This window comes from Neophocaena asiaeorientalis, unplaced genomic scaffold, assembly GCF_003031525.2.
Source record: "Neophocaena asiaeorientalis asiaeorientalis breed wild unplaced genomic scaffold, Neophocaena_asiaeorientalis_V1.1 scaffold180, whole genome shotgun sequence".
Classification (NCBI taxonomy): domain Eukaryota; kingdom Metazoa; phylum Chordata; class Mammalia; order Artiodactyla; family Phocoenidae; genus Neophocaena; species Neophocaena asiaeorientalis.
This window is the reverse complement of record NW_020173697.1, coordinates 975,117-992,307: the sequence shown is the minus strand read 5'-3', so window position 1 is coordinate 992,307 and position 17,191 is coordinate 975,117. Positions and strand designations below refer to the sequence as shown.

General features: G+C 52.8%; 1 long non-coding RNA gene across 2 annotated transcripts in view; it reads right to left on the bottom strand.

Moving 5' to 3' along the window:
• Window positions 1-9,615, bottom strand: part of LOC112403168 (uncharacterized) — a 57,552-nt gene extending 47,937 nt beyond the window's left edge. The window contains exons 1-3 of one of the 2 annotated variants that reach the window (XR_003003856.1): window positions 9,338-9,615; window positions 8,810-8,972; window positions 7,443-7,554 (exon numbers count right to left, since the gene is read on the bottom strand). This is a non-coding gene — a long non-coding RNA (uncharacterized LOC112403168). The remainder of the gene's footprint in view (window positions 1-7,442; window positions 7,555-8,809; window positions 8,973-9,337) is intronic. The other variant, XR_003003855.1, reaches the window with a different exon arrangement.
• Between the last annotated feature and the right edge of the window lie 7,576 nt (window positions 9,616-17,191).

The window sequence follows — 17,191 nt, the reverse complement described above, 5'->3', positions numbered from 1 at the left end:
CCTCCTTAGGCTTTCAAATATGGAAGAATGAAAATGAGACAAGAATTAAAGTTTTTATGGCCTCTCCTAATATTTCTATTTCTGGCAAATTCTTTCAGATACAGAGAGTGATACAATTCTACAGTGATGAAATCCCTTCAGAAACCTCTCCTATTTCCCTCCCCCCCAAGTTTTCAGGGGACAGGACCGCCTGTAGAGTAACTCCCTGCACCCCTTCCTGACCTAGCCCGTTGGTGCATTTGGAAGAACCACCGGCCTTTTTGGACTAAACCTGGGCTGGGGTGAGAGGTGCAATGAATTAGGCCTCTAAAGTCCCAACCACTTCACAGAAATCAATAAACTAATACAGAATTAATATTTTTTGAAAGTTTTAGCACCATGTCCCTCCTGGGTTCCTGCAGCCAGTCATCACTGTGGCGCTGCCTCTATCTACATCATTGCTGGCGTGTAGCAAGAGGGACTAAAGACCAAGTGCAGTCATTTCCACTCCCACTTCACTGGCCAGAGCAAGTTCACATGATCACACCCAAGTGCAGCAGACGTCTCCTCCTGCAGGGAGGGGGTACGGCGCCCGAGAGCAGTGAGACCAGAGCAACCAAGTCCTTCTGGACAACAATCAGTAAGGGACATATATTCAGTCTTGTCTCTGCTCAGGAAGAACTGCTGAGCCAGAGAATCAGCTCCGGAATAAGAGCTGCAGTTCAGGGCGTTAAGGTGGGGCCAGGCAGCAAGGCAGACGGAGGAAGTGGCCCCGGAGTCCGCCACCGTGGCCGGGATCGGCAGCGCCCATCCAGCACTGCGTTCACACTGAGCCAGGCTGACTTGTTCAAGTCACTTGCTGTTCAGTCTCGGGCTGGAAACCAAAAACTCGCTCTCTTCCCTTAACTAGGGTAAAGGCTCACTGGGGAGTGAATGCCCAGAAATTAGAGCACAGGACAGGACACTATTCAATTAACTAACAAAATGGGCAGAGCAGACAGTCATGGAGCCCTAGCGAAAATGTGTGCCTACACTCTCAAAAAAATTGCTGGTTTTCCTGCTTTGCTGCAAAATCCAGAGAGGGAAGCTGGGAGAAGGGAGGCTTTGTGGTGAGAGAGGCAGAACAAGCTGTGGGTTTCAGGTCAGCAGGCAAGCTCTCCTGGCCCTGGCTCATTACCCCCAAAGGTCCCCCCGCCCAGGACGGTCACCTCACCAGCTGCAGGGTCTACGCCATACTCTGTGCCCAGACCGTCCTCTCCCCATGTCACTCAGGGCTCAATACAGGAAACGGAAAACACTCCAGATCTTTCAAGCTCAGAGGGATTTAATACAAGCTATCACATGGAAGGGCTGGAGGAGCAGCCGTGAGAGCCCCCATACCCTCTAAGCTGGGGACCAGGCAGCGGGCCATGGGATGCAGCCACTGCCCACACCCATGCCTTCCAGAGCCTTCTTGGGCACCTACACAGCTGAGGAAAGACAGCGGCCTCCTCTTTTCTGCCTTTCAAATCTTATGTGACTGCATTTCATTATCAGAACCTGCCCTGTATCCTGCCTCTGGCTGCAGAAGTTACTGGGAATTCTAGTTTGTGTACCCCAGGCCCTGCAGCACAAGGAGTTCCATTGGCAAGAGCATGGCTCTCCTCCAGGGACAGGCAACCACAGTCCTCAGTGGCTGCCAAGAGTAAGGTGCCCTGGACCCCTCCTCTCCTGAGTCCACTCAAGATGGAGAGTCCCCAAACTAACCAGTCAGAGCCGCTGTTACTGAGTCACCCTCCTCCAGATGTGATCCCCTGGCAGCCTTGACTGTCAGGGGACTGGCTTGGGCAGGGGCAGGCAGGCTTCATGGAATTAAGGTGGTATTAAGGCCAAGATCTCAGGAGGGCTCTCCTCTTGGCCTACCAGTCACCTTCTCCCCCAACACCCTTCTCAAAACAGACCGCTGGTTTGGTTCTCAAGGTCTGGTCCTGGGCCAGCAGCATCGGCCTCACTTGGGAATGTGTTAGAAACGCACCCCAGCCTGGGTGCATCAAAGCTGGCGGGTGGTAGAGCCAAGCAATCTGTAGCTTAACAAGCCCTCCGGCTGATTCTGCTGCACCCCAAAGTTTGAGAACCCCTGCAGTTGGGAATTAGACATTTCTGGAACAAGAGAAAGTGGAAACAATGCCCACCTGATTACTAGGGGTGAACATGGCATACATCTCAGCAGAGGTCTGGTCAGGCTAAGATGGAGCCTGGGCTAGGTCCATTGCCCCAAAGTCCAAATCTACGTCTCCTTTCCCTCTGGTTGACCACGTGGGACAGGGTCAAAGCAATGACCAGCATGTTTGCAGGGGAAGAGAGAGAAGGGAGGCCATACCCAATCTGGATCTGGCTCAGGTAACCAATCCCAGTATCTGGAGTGGAAAAAAGACAGGCCTGGCTGACATTCCTGAGGACAGGCTCCTATACCAGGAAATTGGAGCAAAAGCCAAAGGGAGCCATCGGCTCTTAAAACAAAAAACCTACCCCTCTAGTAAACATGGTTTAATCAAAGTCTTGTAGTATCTGCTCCCCTTAGACACTGGGGCGGAGAGGAAGATGAGGGACAGAAGCATTCCTCATGCCCTGTGTCAATCCCTGAGCTCCTAAACTGGTCTAAGACTATTCTACCTGCCCCTGCTAAGATAAGCTAAGACAAAGACTCCCCATTCCAAGACTTCTGACTCCAGCTGCCCCTCCCCCCTCCACACCCAGGTTGAATAAGCAGAATTCTTCTTTGGACTTTGCTGCAGAGGTTCTGTTCCCATCTTCCTGTTGCCACCTTCCTCTCTGAGGCCTGGGGCTCCATCTCATTCTTCCATGCCCATCTTTTTCCCCCGGGTCTGAGGCCTGATGTGATCTCTTATCAAGCATTACTTTTGTAACCAGGAAAGAACCCACTGTGCTGAGATTTTAAAAACTGAATACCCACCTCCTGATCTCATTTCCCTGAGGGTCACACTCAGTGTCAGGTCTACAAGGGGGCATATACCCTCTAGTTCACTGCAGAGCACCAGGAGGCGGCAGGAGCCCCAACCCTGCACCCCAAACTTCAAGAGCATAACATGGATGGGGACCTTGTTGGATTTTCCTACAACCATAGCTTTCAAACTTCTTTTTACTGTAATCCATAAGAAATACATTTTGCACTGCGACTCAGTACACACGTATATATACACGAGAAGAAAGACTTATGAAAGAATATCCTTAACATCCTTCTAACATTTTCTATTCTTTTCTATTCCACTTTAAAAATGCTAGTCAAATCCCATGTTACTGAGTTACTAATGGTTGGCAACCTGTGGTATGAAAAACACTGAAGTCCACACTGTAATAAACTCACCACCAGCACCCCAGAGAAGGCAGCATTAATAGCACACTCTCATTGTGACCAGCATTGCTGAGAGCTCTACGTGTTTGTATGTGCGTTACTGTCATTTCAATTAAAATCCTAAAATCGCTACAGGCCATAATTCCAACTCTATGCTCCTAGTATTCCAACAAATACAAAAAAATTACTTTTACTGGATTCATCTTAACTTCAAATTTGGTGATTATTTGAAACAGCGGCACGTGTGGATGGCTAAACTCTCATTACCAGATAAGCAGTTATTTTCTAAGTTTCAACAAACATTTTTGTTCACTGTAGTTTGGTTTAAATCAAGTAAATGGATATAATCGCATAATCGAGTTTCTCTCTTCTCCCTGTTAAATAAAAGCAGTTCAAAGACTGGAAACATTTCAAGGATGAAAAACGGGGTTTGAAAGCTGAAACGTGTGCCTTTCCTGATAGATTCAGACCCTCAGCTGTCATATGAGGGCAGCTGGAAGCCCTCCTTTCACCGCTGGGCCAGTTCTGCCTCTTTCGGACCTGCACCGACTCTGTCCCTCATCTCAGGTAGGCCCAGCACACGACACCGGGGCCTCTCCTGTCCCCGCAGTGCGGGCCCGCGCGTCATCTGCAGCGCAGACAGGCAGACACAGGATGCTGGCAGATTGGAACGGGCTTGCCCTGCTCCGCGCCCTCCTTCCCCAAATCAAAACCCACCGAAAACACCGCAAAGAGCCAGGAAACCTCACGGCGTTAATTGCTTCCATTCCCCAAGCTGCATGTGGCACACAGGACACCTCGTATCCCTCCAGGGGTGCGCAGGGGAGGGGAGAGGGTGCAGGGAGGGAGCGCCAGCCCGGCCCACCCTTCCTCCCGGCTCTGCGCCCTGGGCTCGGGCCTGGCTTGAGGGTTGGCGCCCCCTGGCTTTTTCGAGCAAGAGAGGCGGGAGGTCGAGGAAGTGGGCGAGGTGCTAAGGGCACTGCGGAGGGAAGGCGGCCCGGGGCGCCCCCCCCCCTTCAAAGCCCTGGGGTGGCCGGGCAGTTCGCAACTGCGCACCGCGGAAGGACAGGCAATTACCCTCCAGGGAACGGAAAACCCAGGAATTTCCCTCGCTACTGATGTTAGAAGAGCGGATTCCACATTTAGGGCAGGCCCGAAGCGCAGAAATAACTGTGGCAACTCAAAGCATTATCAGCACTGGTCAATTTACGCCTTGATGGGCTCTGGCTGGTTTTACGATCAGCTGATTTGCGCAAACTTCCTACACTGACCTGCGGGAAAAGAAAGGAGACAGGAGAAGGGGCTCTGATCTCCACGCAGCTGCAGCACTGGAAAGGGGGCAGCTTGTTAAAGGAACCCCCTGTGCCTGGGTTTGTTCACATGCAAAATGGGGAAAACCACATGTTCAGTAACTGCTACAAGTGACCTATGTGAAAATAAAACAAAAGCCCACCGGGAAGTGCTTTCGACGTTACAGCTTTAGTAGAAAAGTACAATGATAGTCGTAATAAAAATGGTAATGGACTCTAACACCCATTCAGAGCTCTATAAATCCGCACTGTTTGTGTGCATGGATGTGAGGAACTCACAGAAGGACAATGCAGAACACTACTACTAAACCTGAACTAGTTATCTGAAGTAATTACCTAGCCACCTATTTCAGCTGGCCTTTTAAAGGGGGGAGGACCTAGAGAAAGGTATGTTTGGAAGCTGCTTTTCCAGGTAATCATGAAGGTGCACCAACAAACACATGGATGCACGTAACAGGCACACATTACGTGCATGAATGGAAATGTGTACACGCACGGGAAATGTGGGTTTGCATTTATTATAATGATGACTCAGGTACGGTGCTACACAGTTTACTGGAGACTTTGGCATTCACTTTTCATTTAACCCTCATAACATTAGGGGGCATCATTAATCCCCACTTTACAGGTGAAAAAACTGCAGTTCAGAAAAAAATAACTTGCCCCAAATCTTGATGATGAGAAGCTATAATACCAAAGATATTCATTCTAATTCTGGGCCATTCTCATATTCAGCAAACACGTGATGGACACCCACTGTATGCCAGTAAAGCATTGTGGCCACAAAGATTAAAGACCTATTCTACTGCCTTCAGGAACTCACACCTAGTGGAAAAGAGAGAAATGACACTCCTGTAGAATATAAACTCTGTAGTCAGCCTGAGCCCAAAAAGAGCAGACACCCAGGTGGAATCTTGAAGGACAAGGAGAATGACATCCTTCTACCTTATGGATGAGGAGGAAGGTGTGCAGCAGGCAGAGGGACAACACGTGCAGAGACATGAAGGCAAAAGAAACTGGGCTGTTCAACACAGTTCAGCAGAGCCAGGGCTCAGCATGTGTGAAGGGAAAGTGGTGAGAAAGGAGACGTTATGTGAGGAGCATCACATGCTCGCATTTGGGTTTTCCTGAAGTCTATGCAGAGTGAATGAAAGATTTAGAGTAGGGGCATGACATGATCAAACTGCATTATATAAAGATAACACCGGCTGCTGGGAGCACAGACTGGAGAGCACACTGGCAGTAGGAGCAATAATGGAATGAAGCAAACTCAGTACCTGTCATCACTGAGGCAGGCGGTAGACAGGGTGGATTTGAAAGATAATAGGAGGACCTGGGGGGAGTTGCCAGGTTACGGTCTAGCTCCTGACGGATGGTGGTGCCATTCATAGAGCCTAGGAGAACAGACTATGAGTGTGCAACAGGGACTAAAAACACATTCCGTTCTGAGCGTGACGAGTTTTCAAAATCTAAGTACATCTACTTAGGACGTGAAAATGTCCTCCAGCAAGGGGTGGGATATTTGGGTCTAGCACTCCTAGAAGAAGTCTGAATTGTAGAAAAATATGCCATCAACGTCACGTGAAACCATAGAATGGCTAATAAAAACAATAACGGTAATAACGATAATCATTGCTAACATGCATCTAGTACTTACTAAATACGTAGCACTGTGAAAAGCACGTTTAGTAGATTTTCTCATTTAATCCTCATAACCATCTCAGGAAGTATTTGGATTGACTATAGCCCAGGGAGAGGTTTTCATATAGGAAGAGAAATGGTCCAGACCAGGACCCTGAGGAGGAGGTTTAGGAGGAATGGGCAGAGAGCTCTTTGTACTCTATTGCACAGCTAGAGTTGCAACGAACACCTTACATAATCGCCCAGATTCAAAGGTGGAAGGTGGGTATCCTTGCTCCGGTCCTACCTAGGACAACAGCCTGGAGTGGCTGTCTGGGCTGGGTGGCCCATTGCCACAGGCCTAAGCTCCCTGCTGAGGGAGACACCCTCAGCCCTGGTGCTATGTGGGGTTCTTTTAGCCTCCAAGTTGTCAAGGTCCCCCAGCCTGCAGGTGAGAGAGGAAGAGGCTGCTTCAGTGCAGAGAAACTGCCTGTTGCGCTACACACCCATGGGAAACACATTACAACTGTTCCTCTGAAACACTCTGGATTCCAGCCAGGCGGCATCAACAGGCTCATCAAGGTCGACCAAGACAGGAGAAAGCACCCACACTTAATTTCCAACATGGCAGACAGTTCCCCACATCCTTATCTCACATCAAGAAGGTGCTTCCCGAAGCAAGCAAGAGCAGCTTTACCATCTTACTATTAATGCTGGATAATTGCTTTGTTAGCTCTTCCACCTGCACCCAATGTTGATAACTTGGGAGTGTGTTGTGTGAGGGAAAAGCATCAGTGAAATATTAGTCTGAACATTGGCTTTACTTTATAAATTTGTTAATTATTGTTTTGCCTCTTTATTAAGTTTGATCATGGATTTCTACCTCTAAAGAGACTCTAAAGACATGTGAGACTTGTGGCTGTATCCTCATTAGAGGACCTGTAACCTTGGCCCAAAGCTCCTTGTGGGCTCACAGTCCACACAATAGAGCAGGAATGTTTAAAGAAGCGCAGCACAAGTGACACGGCGCTGACTTCGAGTTTTGCTTTAAATTTGTACTCCTGAACCCAAGACTACTATGTTCTGGTCTGGGTATTGCTGTTCTGAGTGCGAAGTGGGGTGAGGAGTGTGGATGGCTGGGTAGTAGAAGGAAGTATCCTAGAGACTTGACCCATGCTCACCTGGCCGGTCTCTCCAATAATTTTCACAGAGTATGGCACTGAGCAAGAAGCCATCCTGGGCTCTCTAGCTGTGCGACCGGGGGAAATCAGCTCTCTGGGCTCGTGTGCTCATCTGCAAGAAGAAGGGGCAGAAGCAGCTCTAAAGAACTATGCAGGTTTAACATTCATTGATTAACTTATTAACTTAATACAGGAATAAGCAGGGTGTCGGTGTTGGCTCTGTTGCTTCTTCATCTGGTAGGGGTAAGGGACTCACTGTATGTTGATACATACAACAGCATCAGAGAATATAAAAACAGAAATTAGGTTTGTGAACCAACAGATTACCAGGATTAAAAATTAATAACATAAGTACATGCGTATGCATACACACAAATATGTAATACACACATATAATAAAAATTAAAAACGTGTATATAGAGAGAGAAATAAATCCAGAGAAATTGGTCGGGACATGCAGCAGGTTGATGGCAAAGCCAGGTGTAAAGTCCAGATTTTCTAACTGCTTGTCAGGTAAGTTGCCCACCGGTCTGGGTATATAAGCCACACAAGTCACCAGACACTGGAAGATTTGATGAGATTCATGTTTAACCAGCTCCATGTGCGGCGGTGTGTTTCCTTCCCCCACTATCATCAGTAGCGCATTAGAAAAAGCTGCATGTTCTGGCGACGGCATGGATCTTTTGTTAAATGGGAGCCCCCAAGAATTTACTCCTACCTTTAATACTAACCCTACGTGTAAATGTGCTGAAGGAGAATAGCCTGAGATCATTTTTCAGAGGAGACAGCAATCCATTTAACAGAAGTGGCGAGAAGAGACGAAATGATCCAGCTTGTCCTTCCACTGAGGGCGGTGAGGGGCAGTGAGCTCTTAGGCATCAGCCTGGGAGAGAGAGCACTTCCCCAGCTCCATCCTAGCCTATGCCCTGGGCTAGTAACTACCTAGTTAGGGCCCAGCTCACCTTCCAGGAAGTTCAGAAGTTGAACCTAGATCATTTTAATGACCCCTCACATTCTGAGATTTCACCTTGAGAAATTCCTGAAGCAAACCGCCTGAACTTTGAGCCAACTGTCCCTTGCCTCTCTCTGCTAGGTTATTTAAAGAACTGCGATACTGGTCTCCTATTGTTTAGCAGTAATGATTTTAACATAGCTGTTAATGAGGAAGAGAAGCTTTGCACCTAAATCTTGTTTAGACTGAAGTAAAAAGTAAACTGAAGCCAGGTTTGCAGGCTTTTGCCTTCCCTCCACTTCAATATTCATTAACTATTGAAGAGTCCTGACCTAAGGAGAGCAAGGCGCTGAGGCCTGAGGACTCAGCTGGTGTAACGTGACATTAAGGGCTCGCTAACCAGCAGGAAACTTACCTGCTTTTGCAGGTAAAATGCCAGAAGCGACCTGGAGTTTCTGCTCTGGGTCCCAGGCGAGTCACGGCTCTGCGGTCCCCCAGCCCCGTCCCGGGTGAGCATCACATCCCGAAAGGTCGTGGATCGCCTCGCAGCCTCCTCGCGAGCCCGTGGCTCCCTCCCACTGGGGGAGAAAACAAGAAAAGCCTGGGGTGAGGGCGGAGCGGGGATGGACAAAAAGGGAAGGAAGAAAATCCTGCGAAACATGCTTTGGCAGGTCCGGCATTCGGAGACCGCCATGTGCGCTCCATATTGCGCAGCCCCGGTCTTTGATGTTTTTCCTGAAAGTAGAGACATTATTCTTTCTCCAACCGCGCCTGAGCCCCACAGACAGGAAAACAGCGAGGCCAGGGTGCGGGCCCCCAGTAGGCCGGCCACGTGTACCGAGGTGCTGCCCCGACGCCCGCGGCCCCGCGCTCTCCCGTCGCGGACACCGGCCCGGCTAGCCCCGAGGCGTCCTGCCCACGGCGGTTAAGAGTTAGGAGTTACCTCAGGACCCTCGGCTCTTTGGAGTTTACCGAATGGCCCCCGACAGGCCCACTGTCAAGTCCTCCTTCCCTTTGCCTCCCTCTACCCGTGGCCGGACGGCACGGTGGACTTCCGAGGACTCTAAATCCGCTCGGACTCCTCCCGGCAACGGGGAGGTAACGGCCGCCAACAGCCGCCAACGGCCGGGACTCAGAAGCGGGAAACTACCCGCTGCCGGGCGGGAGGGCGGCGCGGACGCGGTCGCAGGTCTCGCGCGACGCGAGGCTTCGACAACCCCGGCGCCTCGCAAGTGGGCGGGGCGGGAAGGGCTAGACCGCGAGAGCAGGTCGACGTCGGCGCTCCCGCCGCTTCCGGGTCTCCACGAGCTCTTCCGGGGTGCGCGCCACGCGGACGGAGTCGGCGCCTGTGGATAGCTACAAATGCGTAGGGGAAGGTTAGCGCCGAAAAAGAGCTGTAACAACTTTAGCCGACAGTAACGTCCGGGTGGACGACAGCAGGACCCCTCCAGTTAGTCACGATCAAGCTCCAGTGCTCAAGCAAGTCAGCGTCTGCTCTCCGCCCGCCCAGAGAAGCGGAATCCGGGAAGCGGGGGATCGGGGCGCGACCTCAGCATCCCCGCCCCCACCCGTGGTAGCGAGTACTCGGGCACGGCCCGGGCGCCCCATTAGCTAGCGTAAATTCACTGGGCGCAGAAGACACGGCTTTTCTGCACTCTCGCCTCCGGGAAGGCCTCTGCTCCTGGTTGTCTGGAGTGAGTCTGGCCTGAGTGTGAATTCGGTCGGGCGGGCTCAGCACACCTCGAGCCTCGAGGGTCAGGAGATGAACACTGTCGGCAGAAGTCATAATGATGCCCTGTCCGTTCAATGGGTCAGCTGAAGCGGCCTCCCTCGTGTTTGGGCGATGTGTTGAAAGTGGCAGTAGATCCTCCTGAGGTGATCTCCTTTGTGAGCTTGAAAATTAACTGGACACACCTGGCGCCTTTACTTACAGTTGCTCCTTTTCCTTCAGAGCATCCGTCTGTCAACCAGGATCAGTTGTCTCAGGGCCTACTGTGTGCTCAGATCTTGACCAGCCCCTTCTGGGGATACCAGGCCACAGAAGGCCAGGTTCCTGCCCGTGAACCTGGCTCAGGACTTGGGAGTTAGCGCGTTAGTGGAAGAAAGGGAGGGGGCCCATTAAAATTACTTATTCTGCTGCAGTTTTTTTCTGGAATGACTCAAAGTCACCCGGAGAAGAATATAATATTGCACGTCTGGCCTTAGGCTCGGCTTCCTTTTTCTGACCCTTTCTCAACCCGGCTTTCCCTCCTAAGGAGATTTGGAATTCCCCCTGCGGAGGGTGGGTGGGGAAAGAGCCAGCCCAGGTAAGTATGGGAACCACATGGTATCGGGAATGGACAAAAGGAAATCATCGCCAAATGCAACCAGGCAGGTGGGGGTAGATTGAAGCAGAAAGGGAATAGGAAATGTGAATAACCCCCAAGGCAGCAGACTCCGGTGGTGAGGTGTGAGAAACAGTCAACATTTGGAGCTCTGGAGTCAGAAGATTTTTGGCAGCTGTTAGATAACTTCCTGATCTGCAGTAAAGTTCACGTGACCCAGAGGATGTTTCCGCAATTCCGTTGCCTGGCTACCTTCCTCCCTTTCCAAGTCTGCAAGCTTAAGAGATTTTACTGGGTCCCTGTTGAATGGTGGTGCTGGCCAAATACGAGCCCAGGAAGGAGTCCTGACCTCCTACAGGGGCAGCCCCAATCTCACTCACCTGTTGCCTACCCAGCTCTCAAGGTGACATAGAAGCCCCCCGTTTCCAGCCGCCAATCTGTCGGTTCCGGACACTCCACAAACGGTCCAAACTGAACATTTTTTTTTTCTATTTATGTATACTTCCAAGAGTCTTCCACTGCCCCGGCGCCCTGCTGCCCCATCAGCAGGAGGAACGCGATTTTCCATAATTAGGGCGTGACCAGTATGGAAATATATGCAAGGTGTTTAAGTCTCCTTAGTGAAAAAGTTTTAAAGGGATCCTGGCCCGCAATGCAGGATTCCCTGGGAAGCAGCGCTTAGTTAGCGGGGCGCAGCACCCGCCAATCCTGAACCCTTCTCTGCGTGGGCGAAGGCGCAGGAGGGGCTGAGGAGCCCAGGCCCACGCGGCTCCCTACGGCCCAAATCCCTGGGTTCTTCCAGGGCCAGTGCAGTTGTCGCCTCTTGGTCCCTGCGGCCAGCTGGCCCTCGCATCGTTCCCACTCCCAGGCCCCCTAGTCACGCACGTGGGGCCTGGCCCGCCCGGCAGGTGGATAGGAGCTCTTGCTCCACGGGCATCGCAAGTCCGGGTTTTTGCGCAGGTTCCGGCCAGCTTGGAGGGATCGTCCTCCGGGGCGTTCTAATGTGGGCTTTCCAGACGTGCAGCGAGAGGGTTATAGAACAGGCTGGAAGGCAGTCGCAAGAAAGCAAGGATCAGACCTCGCCCGCCAGTCGGAGAATGTAAATTACGGGGCAAGGCGCTTGTGAGACCCAAGGGAAGGACCTGGAGACCCCAGAGTCGCGGGTCGAGGGAGGGAGGCCATTGCTTAGTTAGCCACACCTCGCGGTGGGAAGAGGGGATGGCAGTTCCGTCACGTTTCCCGTGTTTCTAGGAAGAAAGTGCGGTGGTTTCCCCGAAGATGAATAAATACGCAGCGATGAGGATCACCAGGGCTAGGAGGTAGGAACTTTCAAACCCTTATTGGGCATATGTCCCCATTTTTCAAACGCGAAAACAACCCCGGCGAGGCCAAGACGCTGGCTTAAGATCATAAAGCCAGTAAGTCCAGAAGCCAGGATCCAGCCCAGGTGCACCTGGCCCCAAAATGCATTAAGGCGTTTGCCACTCAGCCTCTGGCAAGGGGCTCAATCTGGATCGTCGCTACATTCCTGATTCTACAAGAGTCGCAGATCTGTCCGAACTCTTGAATGCTTTTGGGGGCGGGGGGCGGTGTCATCCTTAGCAAAGGAGAGATTTACTTTAAACCTGCCTCTCGGAGGAAGTGGGGGGGGGTTAGTAAGTCTTCTTAAGTATGCCAGGGACGTCTTCTATTTCCGCCGACCATAAGCACGGTGTGGTCGAACTGTTTCACGTAACTGCCTTCCAGCCCCGCACCACTGCACACTCAGCAGCTCACAGCCCGCCGCCGTCGTGCGCCTCTCCGCCGGCACGGAGTGATACCGAAGCAGCAGCTGGGGACGTTGTCGCTGGTGCCAGCCCCACTCACAGCCACCGCGCAGAGCGCAGCTGCACTGGCGTGCTCGCTTGGAGCCATTTCTTTTTGGTCTTGGCTTAAGAAATCATCCTGACCATGAATAACTATAATAAGATCACTCTGGCCCCAGCTGTCCGGAACGGTGAGCAGCCCAGAGGCTCCCCTGGGACGGCCGGCGCGGGCACCCCTCCAGTACCTGGTCGGTGAGGGCCTCGCCCGGACCTGCCCACACCACCACCCCCCCGGGGCTTCCCACCACCACCAGGCCGCGACCCCAGCTTTCCTACCACCGCCCGTGGGCAGAGCCCTCCAGGAGGCCAGCCGCGCTGGTAAGCGCCCTTCCCACGCAAAGAACCCCAGAGATACTGAGCAAGGGAACCGCGCTAGAAACCGCGTGGAGAAACCCAGCGAAGTGGAGACAAACAAGCTTTAACTAGGGTTGTTGGAAACGCAGGCAAAATTCCGAAAGCCCTTCGATTTTTGTGCACAATTGTTTTCCTTTTGCTTTCCCTCTCTTACTACAGTTTCTGGTTCTTTTCATCTCCTTGAATTTCTTGATTTTTAGAGTTTCCAGACTGCCAGAATCCCTGACAAGCGAGGAGATATCACTTCCAGGTCGCAGCATCCTGCCTGGAGGCGGGAAGATCAAGTTCAACTCAAATTGGCAACCTAGTCTCAGTCTCTGCTCAGCCTCTTGGACTTGGGATTCCTAAAGTTGAGTGTGGCCCACCAGCCACAACTAGGGGCAGAAGCTATACCAGAGGATGATAGAGGAGAAATACACCAGCGCACTGCGGCTTTCTAACTTGGTTTGTACTTGTCTATCAGCCTTGTTTGTCACCAGAGTCAGATCATCAATCATTGTTTATTAAACGAAATGGTGGGATAGAGGGGTTACTTACTACTTGGCGTTTAGGAAATCATCATGGTCACTCCCTCTCTCCCACTCCCCCCATGACTGTAAAATGAATTAATATACCCTGCAGGGTTAAAAAATAAGGACCACTCATTTGGCTGCCTCCAAGCTTGGAACACTGCTCCAGGGGAAATGAGGGTCCAGAGCTCTTAGATTAACCAGAAGTTCAGGAACTGCCCCAGAACTTCCCCACCGTGCCCAAAGGGAAGAGAGGGCTCAACAGGGATGAGTATGGCTGCAGGGACTCTTTAAAACAATTTGTCCTGTGTGCACCTGGAGTCGTTACTGTGTGCAGCAGACTGCCCTGAGGAGAAGGATGTGGGTTCCTGCTCCATGATCCTTCCTGCCCAGGCTCAGCATCACGAGAGTAAAGAAAGAGGGAAAGGAGAAAGTAACTAGAGGACGGAGAGGATCTGGGCTGGGACTGTCTTTGTAGGAGAAGAGGAAACAGAAAGAAATGCTTCCCTAAGCAACTCCCAATCCACAGTTGCCATCTGCCACAGGCCCGCACACCCTCCTCCCTTGCCTTCTGGCTTTGCCTTTTCTCTCTCACTCTCTCATCCTACCTTCCGCACAATGCCTCAAATCCAAACTCTAGGCATTTTCTCAAGCAGTCACCAGACCGCCTCTCTGTAGATGGAAGGGGAGTCCAGGACACCACGAGGCAATGAGTGCTGGGAGGTGGAGGGACGCAAGTAACAATGTTTGGGAGCTGGAGCTCCTGGGGTTTCACTGCCAAAAGTTGACACGTGGGTTTCCAGAGCCCCACGGTCAAGTCCTCCCCCCAGCTTAGGGGTGGGTGGTCCCTTTTGCTCACTGGACAGACTCTAACCTCTGGCCCTGACAAGTGGAGAAAGGGCAGAGGTGGCCCTTGGAAGTTAGGAACCGTGTTAATCCCTTCCCAGGCCTCCCCAGGCTGAAGGGGAGAGCTCTGGATTCAGTTGAGGTATTAGTGGTAAAGCAGAAACAAGTCCAGTGAATTTGAGTTTAAATCTTCTCAATGCCGGTGTGGTGGGGCAAGAAAAGTGACACTGAGGGACATGTATGGTGGACTCTGGGCTCCCCTGGCTGAGTAAGGGAGTCTGGTAACTTTGGCTCTCATGGGTATTTTGGAGGAATAGGTATAAAGGCCCTACAGCTTGTACAGTGCCCAAAGCTTCAAGTCCCTGCTCCTGAAGTTCCCATGGCCTCAATCACCCTCTAGGAGTGCATGTTAGAGGCTTATGGAAGGCAGCTCAACTCCCTCTCAAGGTCACCGGGAGACCTGGCCAGGCTGCAGGACCCCTCAGTGTGTCATCAGCTCCCAGGATATTGCTAGAAGCATAGAATGGTAGTGAGGGCGCCTGGAGTTTATTTGCAGGCACAGATTTGTGGCTCCGGCCAGGTCCCTCGTCTCTGCACCTCAGCTTCCTTGCAGTCACACAGGGTTTGGAAATACTCCTCTTACAGTTTGTGAAGATTAAACAATATGCAGCCTGCAAAACGCTCCACACATAACAGGCTCTCCTTAGAAGTTAGTTCCTCCCCTCACCCCACCCACCCCGTCTCCCTAGGTAGAGGGCAGGCAGATTTCATTACCCCCCTTGATGGAAGAACTGAGGTGGGGTCCTGGAGGAGGGGCAGAGAATCACTCTTACCTTCCCTTAACTTTTCAGATTGAAGCCCCAGGGCCACTGGCCTCAGTCCTGCTCAGGTGGCAAACCCAGGTCCCTCCCGGCCCCGCAGCACCCTATAGGAACGCAGGCTCAGGAGAGGGCCGGGACCATGATCTTCACCGCGCCAATCAGGGTCCAGTGCACTGTACCTGGACTCTGAGACCCCTGCAGCTCTCTGTCTGGGAGTGAGTGCCACTCTCAACAGCCAAAGAGCTAGCGACTCTTGGTGCGGGGAGCTGTGGCTTCCACACCAGCCTGACTTGCTTTCTCCTCTGCTCTGAGGCACTCCTGCCTGGGCGCTTGGCTCTAACTCCTCTACCCCAGTGCCCACATGCTACGCCTTGGGTCAGGTGCTCCTGAAGGGAAGGCGGGACTTACGATGCAGGCCAGGTCCTACTTCTTGTCTTGCTGGAGGCCCAGAGCGAGGCCTTGTTCATTGAAAAATCGCCCGTCTAGTCGCACATAATTTACCAAAAGTCGGGACAGTCCCCGCAGGCTTTTTGTTCCCACAACAGCTCCCTCCACCCTGCTTGAAGGCCAGGGTTAAGACCTCCTCCACACCTGTGCACCCCTACCCAGAAGCCACCACCGGCACCGCCTTCCTGGGGTCTGGAGATAGATCCCAGGAGAGGAGAGAAGAAGGAAGCCAACGAGGCCTCATGCTGAGAGAGCCGGCATCGTTCCCACCACCAAGAGAAGGCCAGTGAAGGCCGTGGTCCTTGGAGGGCTGGCTTGGTGCATGGAAGTATTTAGCAGGTCCAGTGCTATCACTGCCTAACAGGGTGTGAAAAGTAATATGAATGTGAAATACTGTGGGAAAACGGAGAGTTTCCTAAGCAGGCAGCGAGGCCCCTCTGCGGCCTGGCCTGCAAGGCCCAGAGCTTCGGCTGCCCCACACGTGGCACCAGGAGGCATTGCTGCGGGCAGGGACCGCAAAGGGGACTTGGGGGGAGGGAGGAGGGACCGGAGCGGGCGTAGGGTGCGCATCGAGACGTCGGGAGGGGCCGGGGGAGGGCAAGCTGACAGCACCCCGGGGAACCTGGGTAAAGCACCCGCTCGTGACCGCCCAGGTTGACACAGGACAGCTTCACTACCTCCGCCCTAAATGTACGGAGGAAGACCTGGGGTTTTAAAATAGATAACCATAGGTTAGGTTAGTAAACAAGATTTTACTGATTTTATGAGACAACCTATCCATCCACTGGGTAGAGATACCAAGAGGTATGCGGGTGCTTTCTGCAGGAGGTGGATGGAGGTGAAAAGGCGAGGTCTTACTTGATTGATGCAAATTTCTCCAATCGATTCCAGATCTACAGCACATAAACCCGACCAGCGTTCCCACACGGTGCCCTGCAGACAAGGACCCGTCCTCACGGTCTGACCATAACCCCTACGCCCGACCCACATAGGCCTTCGGACTCTCCCAGCTCCCAGGCCTCCCCAGTCCCTAACCGTATGACGCCCGAACCACGGGCCGGCCTCACCGGGAGCCAGGCCACGGGCCGAGCCCCCGCGCGGCGTCGGCGCCCAGGCACCTTCTCCTCGGGCGAGGGCAGGGCCCTCCAGCAAGGCCTGGAGAAAGCCCGGGGCTGGGGTCTGCCCGCAGGGCCTAGAGCTACATCCCCTCCCCACGCCCCCCCTGCCCCAAGCCGGGTTCCGGACCGACGCAACGCGACCGGTCTGGCTGGAGCAGCATCGCGGCCCGGGAGGCCGAGGTGCAGAAGGCTCCCTTTGGCCAGGTGCCCCTGCGTCGTCAGGCGCCTCGTCAGTTTGGAAACGCTCGTACCGCTCGCTCCCGTTTTCTGTTTTCGGGGCCTCGTGCCGGGCGAGACAGCCAGCCTCGCTCTATCAACCTTTCCCAGACAGGACTGCAATGGAGCCGGGGGGTGACGGCGCGGGCGGTGGCAGACGGTACAGGTTTGGAGACAGACCCGCAGCTCACTATTCTGAAGCACGAGGACTGAGCGTATTCACGAGGGGGTGGCCGCGGTCGCCCTGGTTAGCTCCTGCAAACAGCTCCACGTTCGGAGCGTAAACCCGAACTCCAG